Source organism: Vombatus ursinus, unplaced genomic scaffold (assembly GCF_900497805.2).
Source record: "Vombatus ursinus unplaced genomic scaffold, bare-nosed wombat genome assembly UNPS02014832.1, whole genome shotgun sequence".
NCBI classification, from domain to species: Eukaryota; Metazoa; Chordata; class Mammalia; order Diprotodontia; family Vombatidae; genus Vombatus; species Vombatus ursinus.
The window spans coordinates 490,488-518,419 of record NW_020954610.1 but is presented as its reverse complement, the minus strand read 5'-3'; the positions used below and the strand labels follow the sequence as shown (position 1 = coordinate 518,419).

The following is a 27,932-nucleotide window of genomic DNA, read 5'->3' as shown; positions in this document are numbered from 1 at the left end:
TCACACCAAAATGCAATGGTCACTTCAGAAGGACGGGAAAAAGGAAGGAGAGGAGGGGATGGGAAAGAAAGAAAACAAGAGGTGAAAAAGCAAGGGGCAGGAAAGAGAGAGAAAGGAAAGGAAAGGAAGAAAGGAAAAGGGAAGGAAGGAATGTTGGTTTTTAAAAAAAAATCTTAATATATTAAAAAAATCTAAGAATTAGTTGGTATGAGAACTCAATTCAATTCAAGAATCATCTACTAAGTTCTAGGCCCTGTCTTAGGGAATAAAAAAAAAAATTTCTGCCCTCAAGAAGCTCACACCCTATTATAGCAAACAACATATGCATGGATAAATAAATACAAGGCAATTTAAAAACACATGATCAGGGAAGGCATCAAGGATTAGTGAATATGCCAATATATTTGCAGTTTAACCACAAATATGATGTCCAGTATGGACTTCAGTTGTTTATACTGTAAAGTCAGACTAGATGATCCCAAAGGTCCCTTCCAAAGTTAGTAAGCTACGGCTGGCTGATATTTTGAAGTGTTTGCTATCATTTTAAAGGAAGTTATAAAAGTCTTGAAAAAGTCTCAAAATAAAAAGTATTTCAAATGACTCTAATTAAAAAGTAACAATAACAAATATCCACTTGCAAGGTGGGCCAGCTTGCAGGAGGAGTGAGGGGGCAAGGGTAGGGAAAGGGTTACAAAACTGAACGAGCAAGAACAGGATTTTGGAACTCCTCATTTGTTACAGGACCAGCACGTTTCTTTTTTTTCTATTGTTTATGGGACCAAGCTCAGGATGGAGTTTTAGCAAGGTAAGTAGGATTAGTCAAGTCACCTAAGCCCTTGGGGCTCTGGGTAACTCTCAGACTAAAAGCTGTAGAGAAGGCACCAACCTATGTTAGTGAAAGGAGTTTGTTCTTCCTGGAGCTCCCCATACCATTAAATCAAAAGTTCAGTCCTACCCCTATCCTATCTTTTAGCTAGTTATCCTATGCCATGCTACCAAGAATACCCTTCTCCAGAACTTCCTGAAACAGGTCAAATTATCTGCCAAACACTCAAGGCCTTGAGAATCAAACACAAGATTTATTTAAGAGAGAGACTAGAGGAGGAAATGTTGAAGCAATATTTTGGCCTCCATTTGCCCTTCATAAATATTTCAAACTCCCTCCTGTTGCCCAGGGCTGTTGCTTTGATGTTCAGGTACTCAGGGCAAACCAGATTCCCTCTGAGAATGTTTTTTTCTTACACTCCATATCTACATCCTTAACCTACTCTGCCGTTCTTTAGGGAATCATTTTCGTAACTACTTCTCTTTCTTTTTCTCTTAGTCTCCTCTGGAAACTGAAAGTGTTTTCTAAAACTATAATGCAAGCCTTTTCCAACAAAGAAAATGATCCTCACCTGCATGACAAAAATAAAGCCCAGGTTTGAAGCAGATTTTTTCCCCACAGTGGCTATAGATGCCCTAATATTCCTGTAGTCTGGTCTGACAGCTCCAGCGCTGGTCCCTGGGCCTCTGAGGACTTAGGGCTCATAGAGTTACGTATTGAAAGCTAGAAGAGGTCTTAGAGGTCACGTGGTTCAGTTTTGTCAAACTCAAATAGAAACACGGGTCACTAAAGCACACATAAGGATGTCTATTAACATATTAACCAAGAAAGCCACATACTAATATTATCTATATCTAATTGTATTTTTGCCCATTTTGTCAAACATTTACCAATTATGTTTTAATTTAGTTCAGGAGTGTTGTGGGTTACTGTGCTTCTGGCATCTCTGATTCTGATTCAACATCTTCATTTCACAAAAGAGAAACTGAGGCCCAGAGAGTTTAAGCAACTTACCCCAGATCACACAGATAAGATGATAAATGATAGAACTGGTATTTAAACCCAGGTTCTGGGTCTACACCCAGCATTCTTTACTCTTTTTCTTTCCTCTTCTCTTTCTCTTTTCTCTTTCTCTCCCAATCTTTCCTCTTACATTAATACTTCAAAAATCCATGAGATAATCAATGTAGACCCTTCTCTCCATGGACACAGATGAGGAACCCAGTGGCTATTGCCAAAAAATACATGAAAATTTAAAAAAATCAAAACATGATGGCCAACTTTTTGCTAGTAAGCATCTTGGTAATTTAGCTGGGGTTTGTCCTCAGAGGCCAATTCAACCCTGGGCCCATACCCTAAGGATTCCCAACTCAACATATCCCCAAACAAGCTTGCTATCTTTCTACCTAAATCTGCTTCTCCTCCTGACTTGACTATTACCTGCGCTCCCATGTTAATAATTTTAACGTTCTCTTCCATTCTTCCTCTTCCTCATATTCAATTGGTTACCAAATCCTATCCAGGACACCTTAATATCTCTTGCGTATGTTCCCTTCTCTTTATTTCTACTACCACTATCCTAGTATAGTTCTCTTCATTGTGGGATATTTGAATTGCCACAAGAAAGGCCGAAGAAACCTATTTCCATCACTAGATGACATGTCATACTGCAGGGAAGACACCTAGTAGTCTGTTGTTGCCTATCTGGGCCCATAATTTGTCAGCTTGGCTGCCATGTTGGCCTATATGCAATGGATGGTCTTTCATAACTGCTCCAGCTTCCTCATCAAGTGCAATAAGCAGACATGCAGCACCAAGCTCAACAACCTCAAGGCACAAAACTCATTCCATTACAATGGGGAAGTTGGTAGGCATTGAGCAGGCTGCCAATAGCTAGGGCACCATGGTGGTGCTGAAGCACAGGGCAAGTCAGAAAAGCTCACCACCTCCTTTGTGAGGACCATAATCAACAAAAATGCTCAGGCCACATTCAACAGTGTCTGGTACATCATAGGCAAAAATAAATACTGGAAAGATCTCCACGTGGCCACTCTCCACCAGGCCAGTGCCATCCTGCAAAGTCGGAAGCCAATGATGGTGAAAAAGTGAACCTGCCCACCCAAGAGTATGTAAGGTGCCAGGCCTGCCTTTGGCTAATAAAGTCAAACTGCCTCCTCAGAAAAAGAGATAAGGAACTGGGGCCCACAGAGGTTAAGTGGTTTCCCCAAGAGTACACAAATAATTACGTTTCAGAGCCAGTTTGTGACTTCAATCCACAACTATTTAATTACACCTACAATTAAGATGTCTCAGGGAGTTGCTTACAGCTCTCAGAAGTTTAATGCCTTGCCTGTGGACACTGCAGTCAGGAAGTACCAGTAAGCTCTAAATACAGGTCCTTCCAGATTTCAAATCCTGTTTTTCCTCCCCAGTGACACGCTGCATCATTTTAAAATAAAAAGTTAACAAAAGATATGCACATGTTTCAACTATAATTTGACTCTGGTTGGATTCTAGTAGGATGTGAGCTCCCTGGAGCCTAGAACTGTCTCATTTCTAAAATCTGTATCCCAGGCATCTTATACAGTGTTTGGCACACAGCAGACATTTAATAAATGCTTATTGATGGACTGGATGAAAATGCTGCTCAACAAGGATATCCCAAAGATATTCCTCAGAATTTAAAAACGGAATCAGGGAGCTTAAGCAATTAGGTTTACACACCAAAAATGGAACCTACTACATATTTGACTGAAATTAAGTTACCATGAGGCCTTATCTCCATTAATAAGTCTCAGAACAAGGTAACTGGGGGAGTTCTGGCCTTCTGGGCACTAAGCAGCAGCAGAGGCATTGGGCAAGGGCAGGGGGAGGACAGTACTCCTGGGATCTGCACAAATTAGTCATCTGAGAGTGGAAAAGACACCGCTAGGCTATGGTCATGTGCAAACAACTCACTGGAATGGTAACTACCCTGAAGGAAGGGAAAGTTGTCTCTCCACTCTCCTCTACAGTGCAGAGGGGTCAGGGAGTTATAGGTAGAACCCTATGGGGGTCTGGTAGGGAGGGAAACCACATCTTGGAATATATCCATCCTTGGGGCTCTTTTTATTATTTCTACATCTGATAATAAAGTTTATGGTGACAAAGTATCATTAAAAGCCATTCTCTTCATTAACAGAAGTAGCACTGTAATAACAAGGTTGAAATGAATGAAAATAAATGCCATTCTAACTGAATCACCTCACTTCCCGTGCCAAAAGATAAATTACTAGGTCCAGAGTTCTTATATAATTCCAGCTATTATTTGTGGAGTATAAATGAAGTTTCTTAGAAATCATGACTAAAAAAGAATGATCCTTTTTTAAAATTCAATTATCAAAGCAGAGCATATGCTAAAAGATATTTTAGTGTACTAAATGTACTAGTGAGAGAGTACTCATCAAGTACTTAGAACACATCAATCAATAGACAAATATGTCAAGCACCATGTGCCAAGTATGTCCCAGGAGGTGGGGAGACAAAGGCACAAAATTAATCAGTTCTGGCACTCAAGTAGCTTATATTCTATCAGTGAAGACAGGCAGTTTGTGTGCACACATGTATGTGTACATTTATGTATATACACGTGTGTATGTGTGTGTGCATGCACACAATTGATACATATAAAACAGATGCAAGGTAACCTTGAATGGGAAAGCCCTAGAATCTAAGGGGAGCAGAAAAGAACTCCTGCAGAAAGTAGCACTTGAGCTGAATCTTGTTTTCAATTTTGTTAATTTCTTCTCTCATTTTCTATTCTGGTATTTAATGGGGGGTGGGGATAAATTTGTTGCTTTTCTAATTTTTTCAGTTGTATGCCTAATTTGTTGATCTGTTCTTTCTCTCCTTTTTTTTTTTTTTAAACAGATGAAAACATTCTTAAAGACATAAATTTTCCCCTATGGACTGCTTAAGCTGCATCCCAAAAATCTGCATGTTATTTCATTGTTGTCATTATATTTAATGAAATTGTTGCTTCCATGATTTTTTGAACCCTCCCATTCTTTAAGATTATGTTACACAGTCAACAATTTTTAATCATTTCTTCTACAGTCCTTTATTGAATAATTTTTATTGCATTGTGGACCATAAAAATTTGTTTAATATTTCTGCTTTTCTGCATTTGTTTATGACAGTTTTATGCCTTAATACATGGTCTATTTTTGTCAAGGGACTATCTATTTTTGTTAAGGTACCATGCACAGCTGAGTAATATTCCCATTCAATAATCTATAAGGGTCTATCATAGATAACTTTTCTAAAAATTTATTCAAGTCCTTAACTTTGTAAATGTTCCCTTGCTGAGTTCTGCAAGTTCTTTGACGTAGACTTGGGTATGAGCAACATATCTGTGGGCTTGTCTCTGGTTGGAATTCCAGTAGACTGCTGCTCGGCTGTGCCAGTCAGCTGGAAGCTCTGCAGATTTAGAGTAAGAGTTAAAGGACTTCAGGCTCCCCTTTGGGGTATAATTCCTGCCCTGGTTATTCCACTGTTATCTTCAGATTGAGCTGGTGGAACTGAGACCTCACTCTCCTTAAGTCAGAAGCATACCACTGTCACTAGCTTCTGAATTTTCTTCTTGCTCAGTACAGAGCCTAGGGCTCATGATGGTGTCTCACCCTGGACCACCCCTAGAGACAGGTTCCTTCCTCAATCCCACACTGGGTCTGTGACCTAGAGTAGTGAGTGATGGAGATGCCATCTGGCACCCCATCCTGCAGTCTGCATAAGGTCAGGCCTGAACTGGGGCATCTTCTTGCCCTAGTATACAACCTCACTCTTTCAGTCCTCCACCAGAACACTCCACCCAGTGGTTTCGGCTAGCCCAGGCCCACAAGGTCCACAGACCTCTTTGTCTCCTTATGCTGACCTAGGCTGGAAAAATGACAATTTTTTTTTTAACTTTCTGATCAAGACTTACCCTGGAGCATTTTCTAGTTCTTTGTGGAGGAGATATGGGGAAGAGCTCTCATGTATTTCTTCCTACTTTGCCATCTTTTGGCTGGTCTACTCACTTAAGCTGAATCTTAAAGAAAGCCAGGGACTCCAAAATTTGGAGGTGAGGAGGGAAAGCATTCAAGATACGAGAAACGTCTTCTGTAAAGATGTTGAGACTGAGAGACTGAGACAGATGTTGTATTATGCATGAGAAACAGCAAGTTAAGTCAGTATGGGTTAACTATAGAGTATGTGTGAGGAATTAACATATATGGAGAATGAAGAGGAAATAAGGAGCCAAGACATAAAAAAAATTTAAATGCCAAAGAGTGGAGTTTGTATTTGATGCTAGAGGTAATAGGAAGTCACTGAGATTTACTGAATAGAGGGATGACAAGGTCAGATATGTCCAGGTCAGCCAGATAGATGGCAACTGGATGACATACTCCAATAGAGTACTGAGCCTGGAAGTCAGGAAGATCTGAGCTCAAAGCCAGTCCCAGACACTTACTAGTTGTGTGACACTTAACCTATCTGCCTCAGTTTCCTCAACTAAAAAATGGGGATAATAATAGTACCTATCTCACAGGATTGTTGTAAAGATCAAATGAGATATTTGTAAAGCACTTAGCACACAGTGCCTGGCAAAAAAGTAGGTCCTATACAAATGCTAATTATTATTATTACTATTATTATTATTAGATTCTGAAGATATGAGTCATTATCTTTTACTATCTCTTTTTTAAAATGTTATTATAAAATTTACACAATTATTCACTGACAATTCTATTCTAAAAAGTATTTATTAAACAATGACTATATGCATGGTACTGTGCTATTCCTAAAACAGATAAAAATCAACCCAATCTCATTCTCAAGTAACTTACAAGCTAACAGAGAAGAAAGATGTACACAAATTCAAACATTAAAACAAGTGAGCAAAGGAGAAGACCAAGCAATGGGTTATGGGAGATTTCAGGAAGAAGCTCCTTTTCAAAAGAGAATTCAGGGAGGCAGCCCCTCCCTGGAGGCAGTTGGACCCCACAGGACAGACTGGCTTCAAGAACTGCAAGGGTAAAAGCACCGGAGACAGTAGCATAAAAGGCATGGAGCCAGGAGAGGGAAGAACAGGGGATGGAGAGTGGTTTACTTTGGCTAAAGCAGGGAATATATTACTACTATCAATAATAATAATGATGATAAATATTAATCAGGCACAAAGCTATCAAGGAGAAAGCTCTAAATGGCACATATCAGAAGACTTACTAGCATCCTAAAATCAAACCTCAATAGGAAGAACACAAAGCAATTAATTCCTATGCAAAACAAATCTTTTTTTAAAACTATCAAATGGATACTAACAGATTTATACAGAACCTAAAAAAATCCATACAATATCACCAAAACATAGAGTCCATCACCCTAAAGCAGCTATAGAAAGATTAATGTTTCTGCATCAAACAGGGAGAAGAAAATTAATAGATGTTCTCAGAGCATTTGATTTTTTAAACAGTTTAAACTTAGTTCTATATCACTCAAAAAAAATAGTAGAGGAAAAGACGTAAAGGCCACCGGATTTGTCATATTTAAATCGAAGTGGCTTTCCTCCAGATAGAGCCCATGAAACAGCCAAGATCCACCAATGAAATCCAAAGGTCGTCTCTGTGGCACATCCACATGACCTTAAACAAGAATATATAAACAAAGGGGCAGGTAGGTGGTGCAGTGGATAGAGTGCCAGAACTGGAGTCAGGAGGACTTGAGTTCAAATCCGACCTCAAACACATAACACTCACTAGCTGTGTGACCCGGGGCAAGTCACTGAACCCTAACTGTGTCACACACACACAAAAAAAGAATATATAGACAAAGAAGCAATGAACACACGGCTCCTCATGCAGATTTGTTTATAAAAACAGGAGTTTGTGAGAGGAATTCAGGATTACAGAGATTATGGAATCCTGCAATGATCAATACTAACCATAGAAGGAAACAGTAGAAACCGTGTAATACCTCACTGTACACCTACAAGACGAGACTCTATGGCTAGAATCACACGTAAGAACTGGGATTCTAAACCTTTTCTGTGTCATGGCTCCCCCTACTAGAGTGAAGGCTAGAATGTTTTTAAATGCACAAAAGAAAAAAACAGAGTAGCACAAAGGAAACCAATTATACTGAAATACAGCTGTCAAAACAGTTTTAAATAACAAATTAACAGACTCCAGTTTAACAACAACAATGATGATGATCGCTAACAATTATATATAGCTAACATTTGTAAAGCACTTACTATACCAGGCACTGTGCTAAGCACTTGAAGATTATCTCATTTGATCCTCACAACCCTGAGAGGTAGATGCTATCATTGTCCCCATTTTACAGATGAGAAAACTGAAGCTGTGTATACATACACAGACATATGTATAGATATATATGAATGTAAATATCTGCATATATGTATATAACGCACATGTATATATGTATACACACACACACACACACACACACACACACACACACACACACACAGCCTACTACGCACCAGGCACTGAGCTAAGTGCTTTACTCATCACTATCTCATTTGATCTTCACAAAAGCCCTGCGAGGGAGATACTATTATTATGATCCCCATTTTACAGATGAGGATCACAGCTAAAGACTGCACAGTATATATAAAGTATAAATCCATAGTAGTAGAGGGCACTCACAACTAGGGGAATTAAAAAAAGAAAAAGAAAAGCTTCTTCAAAAAGGGAACACTGGACCTGAGACTTGAGGGGAGTCATAGGTTCCCCGGAGCAGAAGTGATAAGGGAGAGCCCACATTGCAGGAAGATGAGACAGCCCAGGCCAGTTTGACTGGAAGAGGGCATGAGGGGTCTAGTGTGTAATCAAGTGGAAAGACAGGACAGAACCAGATAAATGTGTTTTCTACTAAAGGCAATGGGGGAGCAGCAGACATGTGCTGAGCAGGGGAGTAACATGATCATGTCCACCCTTTAATAACATCACTGGCAACCAGGTTGAGTGAGAATTGAAGACGGGAAAGACTAGAATCTAATTAATAGAGTAGTCCTGGTAAGAGAGGTGACATGGGTCTGATTTGGGGTGCTTGTGGTATGAATAAGGAGTGGGAAGTGAGAGATGTAGAGGAGGCAGAAATTTCTCAAGCTCTGTCTCCTTTCCTCTACCCTTTGATGTTTTTCCTTTGTGCTCTGTATTCATTTTCCACCACCTTAGACCTTTCATCATAGATTTAGTTCACTCTTCTTCCGTCCAGGCCCCTGAATCTCTTCATGAACTTCTGACTTTGATCTCAGAATGGCTTACCCATTAACGACCTGGATCTCAGCTTGAACCATATCCCTTCCACAGCCGCAAGATTGTCAATCCCCATATTCCCATGATTCCACGTCTACTATCTTCCTGTTTTCTTCAAATCTGACAATCATGCTGCTTATGCTTTTATCTGACAAAAATCTGGGACAGCACCCTAGCCACTATTCTCTGGTTCCAGGAATCAACCAATTTACACAACCAGTTAACAACTTAGGATCTAGCCCACATCTCTCCGTCTTGTCCGTCAGGATAGTACAAGACATGCAGCCAAACACTTCACCGAAATCCCGGCAAACCCAGGCTAAAGTTTTTTTCAAAAGTTTCTGGATACATGATCAGAAATTCAAGGGTTCAGACTAAATGAACCTTTTCATAACATAGTGAAATAAAGCTTGCTATTCAAAACCAGAGATTTTAGCAATACTATAAAAGCAGTCAAAAACAAGTTAAAAGTACTTTATTTGTACAAACACAGTTACAATCCTTGTACCAGTCACTATTTATTCTTTATTAAGTCAATGAAAATACAGATATTTAGCAAACAGATATATTCTCCAGCTCCACCACATCTTAACTCTAAATTTACAACATTGATAGTGGTTCTCAGCTTGGCCACACAGCCAGAAATATCTAGTGGCCAGGCAATGCTAGCCTGTTATTAGGCACGCTAGCTAACTAGGCAAAATTCTCTCTCTTTTTTTTGACTTAAAAAGTCTCATGTGGGCCACACTCCAGGATAAAACAGGTCTCAGGATATAATTGGTAGGCATTCTTATCCACCAGTCTAATGACTCTATCCAAAAAGAAATTAGGTTACTCTAGCATGACCTATTCTCTGTTCCTTTCCCGTTTCATTGATGTTCTTTTATCTTTTTAAAAATGTCACTATCACTTCCCAATGACTCCTCTCCTCCCTCCTCACGCCTTCCTTTATGACTAATTTAGTACAGTCAAGCAAAACAAAGCAGCACATTGGCCATCTCTGGAAATGTAGGCCTCATTCCACACCTACAACCCACCCTCACTCTGGCAAGAGGTGCAAGGTTTGCTTTACCAACAGTCATCTGTGGTCATGAATGGCCACTCCACTGGACAGAGTTCCAAAATGTGACTTGTTCTTGGTGAAAGTGACCATTGCTTCTTTTTCTAAATGCTCAAAAATCTCCCTCTTAATATGTACAACATTTTTCCATGAATTTATGATAAGATACCTGCCTTATAGTCTGAAGGTTTTATCTTCTTCCCCTTTAAAAAAAAATGGCACATTTGCCCATCTCTCTTTCCCTTCTCCCATTCTGCACAATTTTTCAAAGACCAGCAATTACACCTAAAAAGTTTTTTCATTTCTCTTAAACGTAGCTCATCCAGGCCTATTGACTTGAAATCACTGAAGAGAGTAAAAGCCTTTGTAACTCCAACACACTACTATACTGTGGATAAAGCTACCTCAGACCTTTAAAAAAAATTATCTTTTTGTTGTTGTTCGTGTTACAAATCAGGGTTCAGTGGGTGGGGGTAGGGCTAGAGGAAATGACTGTGGTAAAAAACAAAAGGCAATAATAAAATCATTTTAATACATTTTTAATTTATTATAGAAAGAAGCTTATAAGAGAGACAGAAAGAGACATCATACATCTTGCTAGGTCTAGTTTATGGTTTTTTGTTGTTTTTTAATCTTTTAACCTTCTAACCTGAAACTTGACTCAAAAATCCATAATTTTTTCTAATAACTTTTCTCAGGTCCCAATTTATTCATTCCTAGATAGATTGATAAAAACAAAACAAAACAAAATAAACATAAGACAAAATTTTGTCACAAGATAAAAAGGAAATTTACACTGAAAACACTACAATATTCTAGAACTCATATTTGAATAACAAACAACACTTAACTTTGTAGTCCCAATTGAATGCACGAAAGGCTCTAACTTCAATACCTGCCATCCATGATGCACTGCAAAGATTTCACTGAGCCAGAAAAAGGTTACTAAGGCAACTTAACAAAGTCTCCATATTCCCACTCTTATCTTGTGTATTGTCCACCTCCCTATTAGATAGCTCAAACTGGATGTCCCATAGACATCTTAAACACAACATGTCTAAAATAGAACTCAACTCTCCCCCAAAGCCTTCCCTCCTTCTAACTTCCCTCAATACTGTAGAGGGCACCATCATTCTCCCAGTCTCCCAGGCTCACAATTTAGGTATCATCCTGGACTCCTCACCATCTCTCACCCCACCCCCCATACCCAATCTGTTGCCAAGATCCGTTGATTTCACCTTTGCAGTATCTCTTCAACACGCCCCCCCTTCTCTCTTCTGACACTGTCACCACTCTAGTACAGACACTCATCACCTCATGCCTGGCCTACTACAACAGCCTGCTGGTGGGTCTGCCTGTCTCAAGTCTCTCCCCACTCCAGTATATTCTTCATTCATTTGTCTAACTGATCTTAGAATGCAGATCTGACCATGTCACCCTCCTATTCACTAAACTCCAATGATTTCCTATTACCTCTAGGATAAAATATAAAATCCTCTATTTGGCTTTTAAAGACCTTCCTAACCTGGCCCTTTCCTATCTTTCCTGTCTTTTTGCATCTTAGTCCCCTCCAATCCCCTTGACAATCCAACAACACCACCCTTCTGTACCACTCCTCACACACCATATTTCATCTTCAGACCCTACGCTTTTTCACTGGCTGTCCTCTATGCCTAGAATTCCCTCTGCTTCCTAGATTCCCTGATTTACTTCAAGTCACAGCTAAAATGCCACCTGCTACATAGTAGGCAGTTAATAAATACTGGTTGACTTGATTTGACCACAAAAAGGTTATTCAAACTCTCAGTGCCCCCAAGCAGGTCTCCGAATATTAATTACAAATGAGTTGTTTAGCCACTTCAGGGAGGCAGTTTCCCTATCAATTTTCTAAACTGAAGAAATTACAAATCCTGAGCACCCACACCCACACCCTTTCCTATGTACAAACTGAACTTTTTATACCTGGTACAAATCTAGCACATGTTCCTTAAGTAAACATAATCTGCCTACAGTTTGGGCCAAAAAGAACAATAAGCTACTGTTTTAACTGTACACAGAACACACACACACACACACACACACACACACACACACACACACGCAACTCTTGAGATCCATCTAATACCATTTTTGGTTAAGGCAATCGTATCATACATAACAGACACCCCATCAGATAAAACAGAACTGACCAGAACTGCAGTTGCAGTACGGTTTGGACTTCAAAAACAACAAGCAACAGATTGAAATTGTATTTTTTTAATAGATGCTATAAAAGAAGTATTAATTAACAAAATACTGCTCACAAAACAAATAATGTGCTTAAATAATTACTTAACAAAATAATAATAATAGGGCCCTACTAAGAATAAATGCTCCACCCAGAGAATATGCAGAGAAAGTCTGACTGCACAGGAAAGGGTTTGGAAAATCTCTACTAATTGGGGGCATCAGTAAAACCAACACTATATGCATTCACCTATTTTTCCTCCTTGAACATTCTTGGAATTCTTAAAATTTCCTACCCAATTTTGAGAAAAAAAAATTTACTTATAAAAAACACACTGCTTATTGAATGAATCTACTATAAGGAGGAGAGACTTGTTCCTTGTGGCATAGATGAAAAGCATCTGTGATTACACTAGGGACTCCCAGCTGGGAATTTCCTCCAGATAGCTTAATAGTTAAATCCCAGGGAGTTAGTTATCTGAAGCACAAAAAGGTTAAGTGACTTGCCCAGGGCTACTCAAATTGATGATGAGCTCATCCATCCAGATGTTCCCTCCAATCATGCAAATCACAAGCCAATTATACCTCGCAAATTTTGTGCAACTCTTGTCTAAGTCCTTCCATCATTTCACTCTACAGTCTTCCCAATGTGCTGGACTCCTTCCCCTGCTCCTGACATCACAAGGATACCAGTAAAGCATTCCGGCCGTCTCCTTGCCAATCCTTGCCCTCCCCTTGATTGGTATGATCCAGATCAAGTTCACACAGCTGCTAATTGTCAGAGGCTGGATTTGAACCCAAGCCTGCCCAATTCCAAGTGCAATGCCCATCCATTATGCTACAGCTGCCTTCATGGCACAAAGAACCACATGGGGGGGGTGAGGCAGGAATGCATCTCCTCATAGATGTCAAATAAAGCAGTAAAATCCATTCAATATTTATAAAGTCCCACAATGAGCAATGTGTGTATATATCACACTCAGTAGCCACAGTACAATTAAAGGTGAAAGTATAAATGTTTACCTAGATATATCTTTTAAGATCTGGAATCCATTCCATAAGTAAAAACAGTTGCCCAGAAAAGAGGATCCAAATAGAAGGAAGGAAGAAGTATTAGAAACTCTGGGTTACAATTAACTTTGCCTTGTGACGAGTTCAGGGGCTGATCTAAAGAAATAGAGATGCGAAACTGATAGGAAATGTCCAAAATTGACGAAAACTCTTGGCAATGAACCCAAAACCACACTTCTCAGCTTTCAAACACTTAGATAATTCTCCCCTTCCTTTTCATTTTAGTTTGAAAATGCTATCCATTTTCTCACAAGCAGGGGAATTCAAAAATCATTTATTTGGGACTTGAGAATATATTTTGCTTCTTCTATTTGAAGAGGCCACTAACATCTAACATCCTAGACATTAGTCAAGGGAAGCACGAATAGAAATTGAGTTACTGTGGCTCACAGCTTCCCTGAAATGAGTACTTGAGTGTTCTGGTTTAAAGCTCTCTTGTAAGATCAAAGAAAAAGGAAAAGGACCTATGTGTCCAAAAATATTTATAGCAGCTCTTTTTGTGGTGGCAAAGACCTGGAAATGGAGGGGATTACCATCAACTGGGGAACGGCTGAACAAGTTGTGGTATGATTGTAATGGAATACTATTGTGCTATGAGAAATGACAAGCAGAAAGGTTTCAGAAAAATCTGGGAAGACTTATATGAACTCACGCAAAGGTAAATGAGCAGAACCAGAACACTGTAAACAGGAACAGCAATACTGTAACAATGATCAACCGTTAAAGACTTAGCTAATCTGATCAATAAAATAATACAAGGCAATTCTAAAGGATTCATGATGAAAAATGCCAACCTCCTCCAGAGACAGAACTGGTGAACTCCAAAAGCAGATTAAAGTATATTTTCTCATTTTGTTTTTCTTACTTTAAAAAAAAAAACATGGCTAATATGGAAATATATTTTGCATGATTTCATATGTATAACTGACATATTGCTTGCCTTCTAAATGGGTGGGGAAGGGGCAGGAGGGAAGGAGAGAATTCAGAACTCAAAAGTTTTTTACATGAATGTTAAAATTATTAAATAATTGTTTTAAAAAGTTCTTTTGTTGAGTTATAAATTGTATAGGGAATTTTTAGAAAAGAACATCAGAAAATGAATTCTAACAATGCAGGGCTTTTTAGGACTATATTGCTAAATTACATTAATAAAACTATTTAAACTGCTAGTGATAATGGACTGTTGACAACAATAAGGAGGTATATGAAGAGCCTTTGGAATTAAAAAAAAATAAAAAGAACACAACTATGAAAAAAATTTCTTTCTCAGAGTTACAAAACCCCATCTACTTTTCTAAAAAATAAACTTAAACATTAACAAACATGAAAAGATAAAGAGCGCTGTATATGAATTGTGAATTTCTACTTGGTAGCTTTTAAAGCATATACTAAACTTAACATTATTAATAGTAATAAAACTTTCTTGATTGTGTCCCCTTTCGAATTATCTTTTGTTCTGTTTTTTAATGTTTCACTGATGTCCTTTTCTTCTTTTGCCTCATAATCATTACTTACTCACTCCCCCCCACCTCTTCCCTAAAAAATAAAAATCTTTCCCTTTTAACAAATAGAGTACGTTCACACATTGGTCATGGCGGGAAAAGTGTCTCTTTCTGCATCTCCAGTTCATTACCTCTCTGCCAAGAGGGGAAACACGACTCATCATCAGTCTTCCGGAGTCATGATAAGCCACTTCACTGACCAGTCTTTCAAATTTGCTTTCCTTCATACTATTGAAGTCACTGCACAAATTATTTTCCTGATTCCCGTCACTTCACTTTGCATTATTTCACAGGAATCTTTGAACCCAAATTTCTCTTAATCTATCCTTTTCCTCATTTATTATGGTGCAGTAACATTCCATTATCATTATATACCATACTTAGCCATTCCCCTATTGACGGGTATGCACTTTGTTTCTAGTTCTTTGTCTATCTTTGCAAAGTGATATTAATTATTTTTGCACATGTGGGTCCTTTTTCTCTCTTCTTGACCACTTTGGGATATGTGCTCAGTACTTATATCACTGGATCAAAGGGTATATACAGGGTTTAGCAATTTGGGAAGTGCAATTCCAAATGGCTGGGGGTACCAGTCCAGAATGGTTGGACCGATTCACAACTTCTCCAATAGCATGTTAGTGTGCTTGTTCTTCTACTACTCCTCTAACAATTGTCATTTTCCTATTCTGTAATTTTTGCCTATTAGATGGCGAGAGATGGAATTTTAGAGTTACCTTAATTGGTATTTCTATATTTTAAATTTATTTCAAATTCACTAGTGATTTGAAACATTTTTTCATGTTGCTGATAGCTTAATTCCCTTGAGAACTTCTTGTTCATATCATTTGACCATTTATATATTAGGGAATGACTCTTACCTCTTTTTATCAATTCCCCACGTATGTTGAATATCAGATCTTATCAAAGAAAATACAGAAAAGATTTCCCCCCATTAACTGTTTTATCACTACATTAATTTTGTTTGTGCTGAAACTTTTCAATCATATGCGACCTTTTATCTGTTTTATATCCTGTAACCATCTCTATCCCCGATTTGATCAAAAACATTTCCCCATTCATAGCTATGAAAGGGTGTCTTTTTTAATTTGTTTATGATATGACCTTTTTATATTTAAGTCACGTATTCATTATACATAGCATGCTTTTTGTCGTACATGGTATGAAATGTTGGGCTACTCTAAACCAAGTTTCTGCTATATCACTTCCCAGTTTTTGTCTAATAGTGAGTTCTTATTCTAGTACAGTCATTAGAATGTAGCTCTTTGAAAGGGTTTAAATGCACTGTCTTATCCAAAATATCTTTATAAGCCACTACACTTTTTCAAATCAATAAACATTTATTAAGTACCTACTCTGTGCCAGGCATAGTGCTAGGCGCTAGGGATACAAAGACAGTTCTTTCCCTCAATACCAACTGATCTTTAAGCAGCAACCCAGAACCCTCATCACTTATGTTTGAAGGCACCGCCATCCTAAGGATGTTCCCTTTCATGTCAAGTCTGGGAGTTCTTTTGTTAGGCAAATAAGTCTCTGAGCAAGAAGGAAATAAAGGGTCTTAACAGCTCAGAAACTGGAAGAGAATGGTCCACTCAATAAGGGCATATACGTCCATCTTATTCGTTCATTGTTGTAGCTCCTTATGGCATAATGTTTAGGGCAGTTTTTTTTCCAACTTTTATTGATTTTTTTTTACATTACTCATATTTCTCAATTTTTTTCAATTATTAAGTTTTTTTTCCTCCCTCTCATTTTCACACACATACCAAAAAAAAAAAAAAAAAGAAAGAAAAGAAAGAAAAATAAGACTCTTATAACAATTAGGCAGTCAAGCAAAGCAAATTCCTGTATAGGTCACATCCAAACCTCTGGGTATATGTGTGTGGTGTGGGGGGGGGGGGGTGTAGCCTAATTAAGCTTGTTTCATTGTTTTAGTCTCTGTATCTCTAGCATAGTGCCTGATACATGGCAAGCATTTAATAAACACTTGCTTATATTTTGATTATGGGATTATGCTACTGTGTTCAGTTGCTTCTAGGTGGTTATTTGGCAAATCTGTTTAATCTTTATTTTGCTTTTTATTTATCATTTATCACAAATTTCAATTTATATCACTTTTGCCTATTCAATATTGTACATTTTAAAAAACCACACACACTCAGGTAAACAGTTCCAAGACTGTAATCACTCTTATTTGACAACAGACCATTGCGGAAATAATCCTGCCTCACTGGAGAGCTGTAGGAATAAAGAAAACTAAAATGTTAGGCAACTTTTCAAAGCCATCAGAGAATGAATTACCTCCCAACAAAAAATGGCTCATTTCTGACAGCAATGAAACCCGAGCTATTTAAAAAGGGAGTGACAAAAGTTACATCAGTCAAAGAGAAATGGATGTCAACTTTTTAAAAAGGATTTAAATGTGCCCTATCCCAAACATTTATAAACTATTGAATTTAAATGGTCTATTCCATGAGGATTTGTATAACTCCTCTTATTCACGGACTGTTTTATATCTCTCTGGCACAGTACCCTGCACATAAATATATTCTCCAATACTTCAAGGACTCATGGTTCTTACTGGTATGGGTACTTTTCTCTACACCTCAGCAAAAACCTTTCTTGATTTGGTATGACTGCAAAAATTCATCCCCTAATGGTCAGACTTCTGGTGATGAGCCTCTCCAAATTTAGCCAGGCAGGTTCTGGGATAATACCAATACATCTTTTTTAAAAACATTTTTATTTAAAATTTTGAGTTCCATATTCTCTCTCTCTTCCCCACCCCACCCCCAGATGGTAAGCAATCAGATATAGGTTATACATGTGCAATTATGTAAAACATTTCCACATTAGTCATTTTGTACAAAAAGATTCAAATAAAAGAAAAAGGAAAAAAAGAAACAAAGAAAGAAAAATGAAAATAGCAGGCTTCAGTCTGTATTCACACAGTATCAGTTCCCTCCCTGGAAGTAGACAGTGTGCATCATTAGTCCTTTGAGATTGTTTTGGGTCATTGTATTGCTAAGAATAGCTAAGTCACTCACAGTTCTTCATAGAACAATATTGTTGTTACTGTGTACAACCTTCTCCTGGTTCTGTTCACTTTACTATGCATCAGTTCATGTAAGTCTTTCCAGGTTTTTCTAAAATCATGCTGCTTGTCATTTCTTATAGCACAATATTTTATTACAATCATAAACCACAGCTTATTTAGCCATTTCCCAATTGATGGGCATCCCTTTGATTTCCAATTTTTAGCTACCACAAAAAGAGCTGCTATGAATATGTTTGTACAAATAGATCCTTTTCCCTTTTTTTGGATGTCTTTAGGATATAGACCTAGCAGTGAATACCTATATATCTTGATCCTAGTCCAGTGCTTGCTTGAAGGCTTTCCAGGCTGAAAGGACCTGCCAGAGAGCTCGACTTACCTGGAACAGCCAAAGAGGAGGACCCAGAGTTTACCTCCATACCAGGAAGGAAAAGAACATCACTCATGACCTTATATATAAAGAAGCTCAATAAAGGTGTGTTTAATTGAATTGCTGGGATCTAGCCTAGTGTTACATTTAATCTGTTACAGGTCAGTTACATGTAAACTAATCTTCCTTCTCCCACCCCAAACACAAACAAAATTTCAAATGTCTTACTCAGAGAAAACGAGGTCCAATTGGAAGAACTCAAAGGGAAGAATGTGACTTCTTTTCTTCAAAATTTATTCAAAGAAAATTGGGCTTTCTACAAAGGCCCAAAGATTTGGAGAATTCAAAGTTTCCTCCCAAATGCACCATAGTGATACAAGACAGGGAAATGAGATCTCCCTGCTACTTCCCTAGCCATCTTCTCATTCTTTCCAACAGCCATGTTGGCCAGGCAAGAGCCCATGCCAGTATATTTTAATCATTTTATCTCTGGAACTTCAGCCCTAAGCACCAGCAGCACTGGCACCAGAGGCAGAGGCAGAGGTAGCGGCAGAGGCAGCAGCAGCACCGGCACCACCACCACCCTTCTCATTAATGTCTGCCTCTCCTGGCTCACTATTTCAAGAAGATCCTAGCTATATACTTTACTCACTACTACCTAGCTATCTTCTGCCCCAACTCTCCTCTCTCCAGTTCTGGAACCATGATCAAATCAGCTCAACCACTGTTCCTGGGAGAGATGTGGCAATCTACTCCCTGTGACCCAAATGACCATCTCCTAAATTTTCATAATGAAATGGAAACATATTTGAGCACTTGCTACTAAAAGGGGGAGGGGAGTTGTTGCTTTCAGATTTGTAAAGATTTTTAATTTTTGTGAAATTTATGATTGTTATTATTAATGATGATGATGATGATGATGATGGTCCCCCCATCTCACCCAGGTTGAAGTGCAGGGGTACTCCCATGCTCATCCCACTTGATCAGCAGGCATGCTCCCTTTCCAAACTGAGTCCCATTCACCACTTCTTAGGCTCCATGGTTCAATAAGTGCACAAAGTATGGTAAGAGCTAAGGAAAATCAAGACAAAGTGCTCCAGACAAATGCTTTAAGCTGAAGAAATGAAGCAGTAAAGCTCCTGAAAGAAATCCCCAATTCTCCTCTATATCAAAAACACTTACTGGGCACTGACCATATAAAAAGTACCAAGGGGCAGCTAGGTGGTGCAGTGGATAGAGCACTGGCTCTGGAGTCAGGAGGACCCGAGTTCAAATCTGGCCTCAGACACATAACACTAGCTGTGTGACCCTGGGCAAGTCATTGAACCCCACTGCCTAGCCAAAAAAAAAAAAAAAATGTAAATACAGAAAGACATTGAACACATTTTACATTTTAAAAAAAAGTACCAAGTAGTAAGGAGGCAAAGATTTTAAAAGATATAGAGTTATGCTAAAAATGACTTCAATTTAAAATAGCTTTTTAACTGAGCAAATTTAATATTGACTCCAAATGATCATTCTAAGTTTTCCCCCACTTGTAATTTAGCATTCAAAAAGGCTGTAGGACTTCAGACAACCAAGATGGAATGGAAGTCAGTGAAAGATAGCAGAGCTTTAATAGATCCCTCCTGACTAAAGCATGTAGGCTAGTATCAAGTTAACTGTCAGTGGTCCAGATTTAAAATGACAAGAGTAATCAATTTCAGGCCAACGTTCAAGAATTCCAATGATACTGAGAGATATCTAGCTTTTAAAAGTTTTCTATTCCAACAAATCATTATTGCATTATAATTCTGTCCCATTTAGGAAGTCACTAAGGCATTGCTGACATTTATATGGTCTTACAAGCTTAAATTACATGAGGCAGCATAATATAAACAATCTTGGTATAGGAGTCAGAAGACCTGGGTTCAAAATCTGCCTTTGATGCTTACTACCTGCACAACCTTGAGTAAGGCACAATCTCTCTGGACCTCAATTTCCTCTTCTATAAAACTTTGGGAGAAGGGTAACCAAGAGCAGACGTTCTTAATCCGTGGTCCGTGAACTTGGTGTTTTTTAAAAAGTATTTTGATAATTGTATTTCATTAGGTATTTTATATATTTAAAAAGATTATTCTGAGAAGTGGACTAGAGGCTTCGCCAGATTGCCTACACATAAAAAGGATAAGAACCCCTGTACTAGAGAGACTCTGAAGTTCCTTTCAACTACAGATCGATGGATGGTCTGATGACATAATTTTGATCTATATAACAACCCTCTGAAGAAGGTGGTACCAATAAACTTTAACCCCATTCAGAAACAAAAACAGAGAAGTTACGTGACTCCCCGAGTCACACAGCTCTTAAATATCAGAAGACAAAGTCCAACCCAGACTTCCTTTCTCTCTAAATCAAAGCCACCACACCACCAACACTGTTAAAAACAAGGCTGCATGTTTCCTACTAAAAACCATCACAGAATGCAAAAGCCTCTTTATGACCCAAAACAAAACAAAAACCATTTAATGGCATATTTAGATAAGTTCTAAATTGCTCTTTGAAAAAAAAAAGTACTAACTTACCATTTTAAAATGTATCCTGCTTGTTTTAATATCCTTGTATAATGACTAAAATGGAATACTCTAATAAGATCGTCCTTTATGAAGAAAAACAATGTTTGAAAAAGGAGATTTAGATGTTTTTTTCTGCTAAAAGTACACAAAGACCTACTTGCGAAAAACCACCACCAGGAGAATTTGAGGAAATAATCAGGAAGCAGCATTCACCAAGGATTATGAGCATGAAGAAAACTTTTTTGGACTGCCAGAAAAAATAAGGCAGATCTTTCTGACTATCACCCCAATCTCAATACTCCCTTCTAATCCCCATACCCTGTATAATAAGGGGAAAAGAATACCACTTCAAAATGCCTCCTTTTCTTCATTCAATTCAATAAACATTTATTAGGCCCCTAAAGGAGACAAAAACAAAAGAAAAATAATCCCTATCCTCAAACTGCTTATGTTCTACTGGGGCAAGAGGACATACAGAAAAGTAAATAAATAAGAAATGAATTTAAGAGGTAGAAAGGTGCACTGATAACTGGGGACGGTGGGGGGAGACCGGGGAGATCAGGAGAGACTTTATACAGGAAATGAATGACATGGGGTGTTTCAGGGTTCCATGAAGCACAGTTTGAGAAACACTACCTCCAAAGAAAGAACTGATGAAGTCTGAATACAGACTGAAGCACACTATTTTCACATTCTTGTGTGTGTGTGTGTAGTTTTTTCCTTTTGTTCTGTTTTTTCTTTCACAACATGACTAATATGGAAAAATGCTTTACGTGATTGCACATATATAACCTACATCAAATTGCTTACCTTCTTAGGGATAGGAGGAGGAAAAAAAGGAGGAAGGGAGAGAAGGAAGGGAGAAAATTTGGAACTCAAATTTTATTTTAAAAATGAATGTTAAAAATAGTCCTGTAATTGGAAAAAATAAAATACTATTAAAAAAGGAAGAAAGAAAGAAAGAAAGGTACAAAGGCTTCTAACACTAACAGATTACAAAACTGTCAAGTCAATTAGGGAGCGGTTGTGATGTCAATTAAAGAAGTAGGCACTCCAAGGAAATTCAACAGTAGATTCTGGGATTTGGAAGCAGAAAGACCTGAATTTAAATCTTACCTCAAACACTTACTAATGGAGTATCTCGAGTTACCTGAACAAGTCATTTAAATGCTTTCTTTCTCTGTCTCCTCAACTATGAAATGGAGATACAATAGCACCTACTTCACCCCGCTGCTGTGAGGATAAAAAGAACGAACATTACGACACTACATAAATGCTAACTATACATACAAAAACTGACACGAAAGTGAAATAAGAGTCAACAGGAAACATTTTTAATTGCTGCTTCCAATATTAGAGAGGTGGTGTGGTAAACTGGAGAGAGTAGTGTTCTTGGAAACATTAAGACTTTGGTTCAAATCCTATCCCCTGCCACTTAACCAAGAGCAAGTCAATTTAATTCAACCAGGATTTATTAAGCTTCTGCAACATTCCAATAAGTTTGCTACAGACCAGGGATACAAAGACAAAAACACAAAAACCTTTGTGTTCTAGGAGCTTACATTCTATTTAACATCTGAAGCCTGTTTCTCATCTGTAAAATGGGGACAATACCTGTACCTCATAGGATTTGCCTAAGGATAATAACATTATGTTATCATTAACCAAAAGGCCCTCCACACATGATATCCACATAAATTCATCCAATAACATGTGAAAGAAACTGCCAATAAGTAATAAGTTATGATGCAGATTTTTTTTTTAAATAAAACAGAGGAGTTACATGATGGCAATTCATGGGTTAGTGACAACAGATATTACAGATAGGTAAATCTTAAGGAGTCCAGACTTCTGATCAATGCACATTATGCAAATGGCAAAAAGGGCAACACAATACAGTGGGGTTGCAAAAATTTAGCATTCATGAAACACCTTGGGAGTATCCAAGGAGATAAGGACTTCCCAACGATCCCCTCTTTGATCCCGAGAGAGCTGCAGACTCTGGAACTGGTAAGGCCCTGCTCTAACTGACACGCTAACCTACCACGGTTCTAAGAAATCCTAAGAAGAAAAGATGGAGAGAATCTAGGAGGGAAGAGGGAGCACACAGGAGCCAGTAAGCTACTATGGGTATCCACATCCAGAGAAAGAATTATAGAGTCCGAATGCAGATCAAAGCTTACTATTTTCTCTTTTTTTGTTTTGTTTTTTCTTTCTCATGGTTCTTCCCTTTTGTTCTGATTCTCCTTTCACAACATGACTAATGTGGAAATATGTATAATATGATTGTACATGTATAGTCTATATCAGATCGCTTGCCGTCTTCGGGAGGGAAGGTAGGGAAGGAGAAAAAAATTGGGGACTCAAAATCTTACAAATGTAAATGTTGAAAACTATCTTTACATGTAATTGGAAAAAATAAAATACTATTAAGTGGGAAATTTTTTTTTAAAGCAACTTTGGGGGTTGGGGAAAGGGTTGCCAGTAGTCCACGATCCAGGCGATGTGACTGAACAATGTAGGGATAGACAACTGTCACTGAAAACCTCTCCACGCTACAGCAGCTGCTTTTCCCTTCTCCCCCTTAGGCTAACACTCTTTAGCACAGGAAAGTACAATTCTTAAAAAGTTTGTTTAAACAGTTAACTTTATCTTTTAAATCCGCAATTTTAACAAGTCCTGTAAATTGCAGTTATCCCTTCCAAATTGTGAGTGGAGGGGAGTTTACCGTGATCTGGAAAATCCTCACAAAATTTTTTGGTCCTCCTTTCATACCAGAGAAGTAGAAATTGTGTATATTTATGGTATTAAAAGATAAAATATTGATATTATGTAATACTATACATAAATTTTATGCATTTCTGAGTTTCTAAACTTTTTCTGTCATCTGCTAGCCTTCGTGTGTCATCTTCGGCTCCCACAAAACTCCCAAAAAACTCCCAATTAATTTCTTATGCCGACCCGAATACGGAGGGGATAACTGCACTCATTTTGCTAATCTAAGTAAGTCATTCAAATATACAGTTGGGAGACAGCCTCCTGGGAGGAGGGAGTGCATTAAAACTGCCCTTTTTTGCTAGAGTACTATTTCTGGCTAGGGACTCAGAACTGTACAGTTGTGATTCCTTTTTATAACTTCCTATGGCAGAAAGAATATTTAAACTGGGTCCCTCAGATGGGCTAGACTGGCACTGAGTCTGGACCAAAGACATCTTCTTGGGGTTGTTTTGAGGGGAAAGCTATTCCTGAAGGGAATGGGGTTAAGGAAGTCAAGAGTAAGTAGTACCCTGGCCCAACCAAAGTCATTTAGGATGAGCAAGAGTGACTGCCCAAAAAAAAAAAAAAAAGAGTGACTGCCAATCTTGTCACCAGCATAGCACTACTCTATAGCCACTAACTACACCTAGCAACACATAACTTGGTGGCTAGCAACCTGCATCAGAAGCTGGCTTTCTTTCATAAACTTTGTTGTCCAGTGCTTTCAGTATTACCTGATTCTTCGTGACCCTATACTGGGAATTTTCTTGGCAAAGATACTGGAGATCTGCCATTTCCTTATCCAGTTCATTTTACAGATGAGGAAACTGAGGCAATGCAGGTTAAGTGACTTGCCCAGGGTCACACAGCTATTAAGTGTCTGAGGCCAGATGTGAATTTAGGAAGATGAGTCTTCCTCACTCTAGGCCCAGTGCTCTATCCACTGCAACACTCCATGTTACAAATACAGACCTCAAAAATAACCTTGAAAATTCAACAACTTACCTGTATTGGAACCAGACCACTGTTATAAACAGAACTGGTGCCCACAGTCATCTAGGCATAATACGCAACTATAAACATTCAAGAATATTAATAGATAGCAATAACTAATAAATAAACATCATATGGATAGAACACAGGTCCTGGAGTCAGGAAGCCTCGAGTTCAAATCTGGCCTCAGACACTTGACACTTACTAGCTGTGTGACCCTGGGCAAGTCATTTAACCCATTGCCTAGCCAAAGAAGCAAAACAAAAAACAAAAAAACAAACAAAAAATAAATAACCATTACAATCTCCAAGCTATATAGAACAAAAACTTTTCAAAACACAGAAACTTAGCAGAAGAAATCAAAATTTCATAAAAATAGCATCTTAGAGGTGTATATCATTCTTGTCATATTGTCTACTCCTGGATTTGTCCCTAAGATGCTTTCAATGAGCCTTCAGAAGGTGAGCTTATATCCCAATACTTCCATTCAATTATAATATGCCATTATTTTATCTATCTGTGCAATAGTCTGCAGACCATTAACTACAAATGAATAATGGCAGGATGACAACCTGTCCCAGAACCATTTTTATCTGAACTCCGTCAAAGAATGAGATGAATAAAAATAACATACTCCCACTCCTTTACAAACCAACAAATGATAAAACCCCACACTGCAAAGACAAATCTCAAAAGATCCTTGAGAACTCAACAAATAAACTGTATTAGAACCAGGGTGTCATCCCAGAAACAACTTGCCCACAATCAACCGAGCATAAGTAACTCATAAAAAAATCTAAAAACATTTTTAATAGATACTACCATAATGAATATTCATAACCTCCAGACTATGTAGAATGAAAGACTGATGATGAAGCATACTACACACTGTCTAACTGAAAGATGATGGACCCAAGATGCAGAGACATACGTTTTCAGACAGGACCAATGTACAGGGACAATGTTTACTAGTCATATTTTCTACAAAGGCTTTTTCTTTTTCTTTTTTCTTTTCCAGAGAGTGGAAGGAACAGTAGGGAAAGAAAAAAAGGAAGAAGGGAGGGGGGAGAGAAGAAGGAAGGGAAGGGGATTGAAGCATCTACTTTTAAATGCACAGAACAGAAGAAAGACCAGGAAGAATCAGACACAGAGGATAGCTCTGAAAGTCATATATTGAATTTATTGTGTATTTGAAGAAGAGATATAGTTTCATATATAGATACTCCTTTTCTTCTGTTATGTATGTGGAAATGCCCACTTTATTTGGAGTTTAAATTTGGAATTTTTAAAATACAACTTAAAAAATTATGTGGAATGAAAAGATTCCAAATTATAGAGGCTCAATGGAAAAAAGTCAAAACCATATGTGCACAAGATGAAGCATATTTCATCCCTATCATCCTGTCTGCTACTAGAGTTGCTGCAAAGATACTTTCAATAAACCTACAAAGACGAACTTATATGCCAACAGTTTTATTCACTTACAAAAGCAATCATTATATCCACACCTCTGTAATCATGAAAACATTAAACAAACAAAAAGGAGCCTGTAGAATAGTAACCTGTTCTAGGATCATCTCTATCTGAATTCCATATTGCATATAAGATGAGAATAAAAAAAATAAAAAAAATTATAGCACTTAAGTTATTTATATCATGCTTTAAGGCTTTTATCAAAGCACATCTCATTTGGTCCTCCATTAAGGCTCAACAGAGTACTGCTATTTTTATCCCAGTCTTACAGATAAGGAAACCAAGGAATCAAATGAGAATGTAAATAAAGCATTTGCTTTACAAAACTTAAACCTCTATATGCTTTATAATATTAGAGTGACATCCTCCCCCACTACTTTTTTTTTTTTGGCCTCTAAACAATCTCTTTGATTCAGTAACATGTAGTCAGCCTAGTAAGGACCTGATACTGTTGGCAGAAATTCAAAATTGTTTTAAAACTTCAGTTTCTACTTTTTAACCATGATATCCCATCATTTAATTTGTCCCTTTAACAAATTAAGAGATGAGGTCTAGAAATAAACTGTTCTCCTCTCATAAAGAATTACCTTATATAAAAGTCACTTAAAGACCAGGGGGAACAGCATCAACGGGGATTCTGTGAAGGAATTAAAAGGATAGTCATTAACAAGGATACATCAACAGTGACAGCTGGTCTGGAAAATTCAGAAACTTCTTGTTGTTCAGTCATATCCAGCTCTTCACAACCCCATTTAGGGTTTTCTTGGCAAAAATACTGTAGCGGTTTGTCATTTCCTTCTCCAGTTCATTTTACAGATAAGGAAACTGAGACAAACCAGGTTAAGTGACTTGCCCAGAGTCACACAGCTTGTAAGTGTCAGAGACCAGATTTGAATTTGGGAAGATGAGTCTTCTTCACTCCAGGCCCAGCACTGGGCACAGCACACTGCAAAGGCCTAAATTTGGACCCACCTGATATCCTTAAATTAAGTAATACAACTTCAAATGACAGCTGCTAAATATTCTACTAGATAAATAGACCTTTCAGGGATTCACCCACTCCCTCTTCAATTTTCCTTGGGTTTTTACTTTAACTTAGAGCTGGAGGTCCCCCGTCCCCCCCAGATACAACAGAGGAATTTTCCAAGGGTAAAGCCACAAAAAGTTCTGTTTTCCCAAATTAAAAAGGTACAAAGTCTTGCAAAAACGGATTTTCAGCTTCTCAATATCACAAAGACAATTTCATCAGTCATGCTTAAAAAAAAAAAGGTAATGAAAAACAACTATTTTTTTTAAACCCTTGGTTCTACCAAATTTTAGCTATTAAGTCAGTTACAACACTGGTACTTTAAGACGCATTCCAGAAAAAAAAAAAGTGCTGTTGAAAGGAAGATTTCCACTTCAGCAGCGCTAAAGTTTTGCCTCACCCCAACACCATCAATTGTGCACTACAACAGATAGCGTAATGCATCCTGTCTCCTCTATCTTTTGAGAAACACTCCTTCACGTTTCACGAAATTAGCTTAAGTGAGACCTAGGATGCAGACTGGACCCCGATGCAGACCAGCACCTAGTAAGATGTCCACTGACGGCATCTCCACCTCACCACCACCAAAAACACCCCCTCCCCCAGACTGCACCTGCCCCAAGTCAACCCCCACCCCGTGATAACACAGGAAAACACATCGAAGAGAGCAAGCCTAAGGGATACAGGAAGAGGTGA

The 27,932-nt window shown here is 38.1% G+C and overlaps 1 protein-coding gene and 1 pseudogene across 2 annotated transcripts in view; one reads left to right on the top strand and one right to left on the bottom strand.

Moving 5' to 3' along the window:
* LOC114026015 (Golgi membrane protein 1-like) overlaps positions 1–27,932 on the bottom strand; it is a 106,066-nt gene that overhangs the window by 77,255 nt on the left and 879 nt on the right. Inside the window, exon 1 of one of the 2 annotated variants that reach the window (XM_027839591.1) lies at positions 1,398–1,521. The exons of the other annotated variant lie outside the window; for it this stretch is intronic. The gene's annotated coding sequence lies outside the window, so the exon portion shown is untranslated. Of the gene's footprint in view, positions 1–1,397; positions 1,522–27,932 lie in introns of those variants that run through there. 2 annotated transcript variants of the gene reach the window in all.
* Positions 2,561–27,932, top strand: LOC114025670 (annotated as a pseudogene).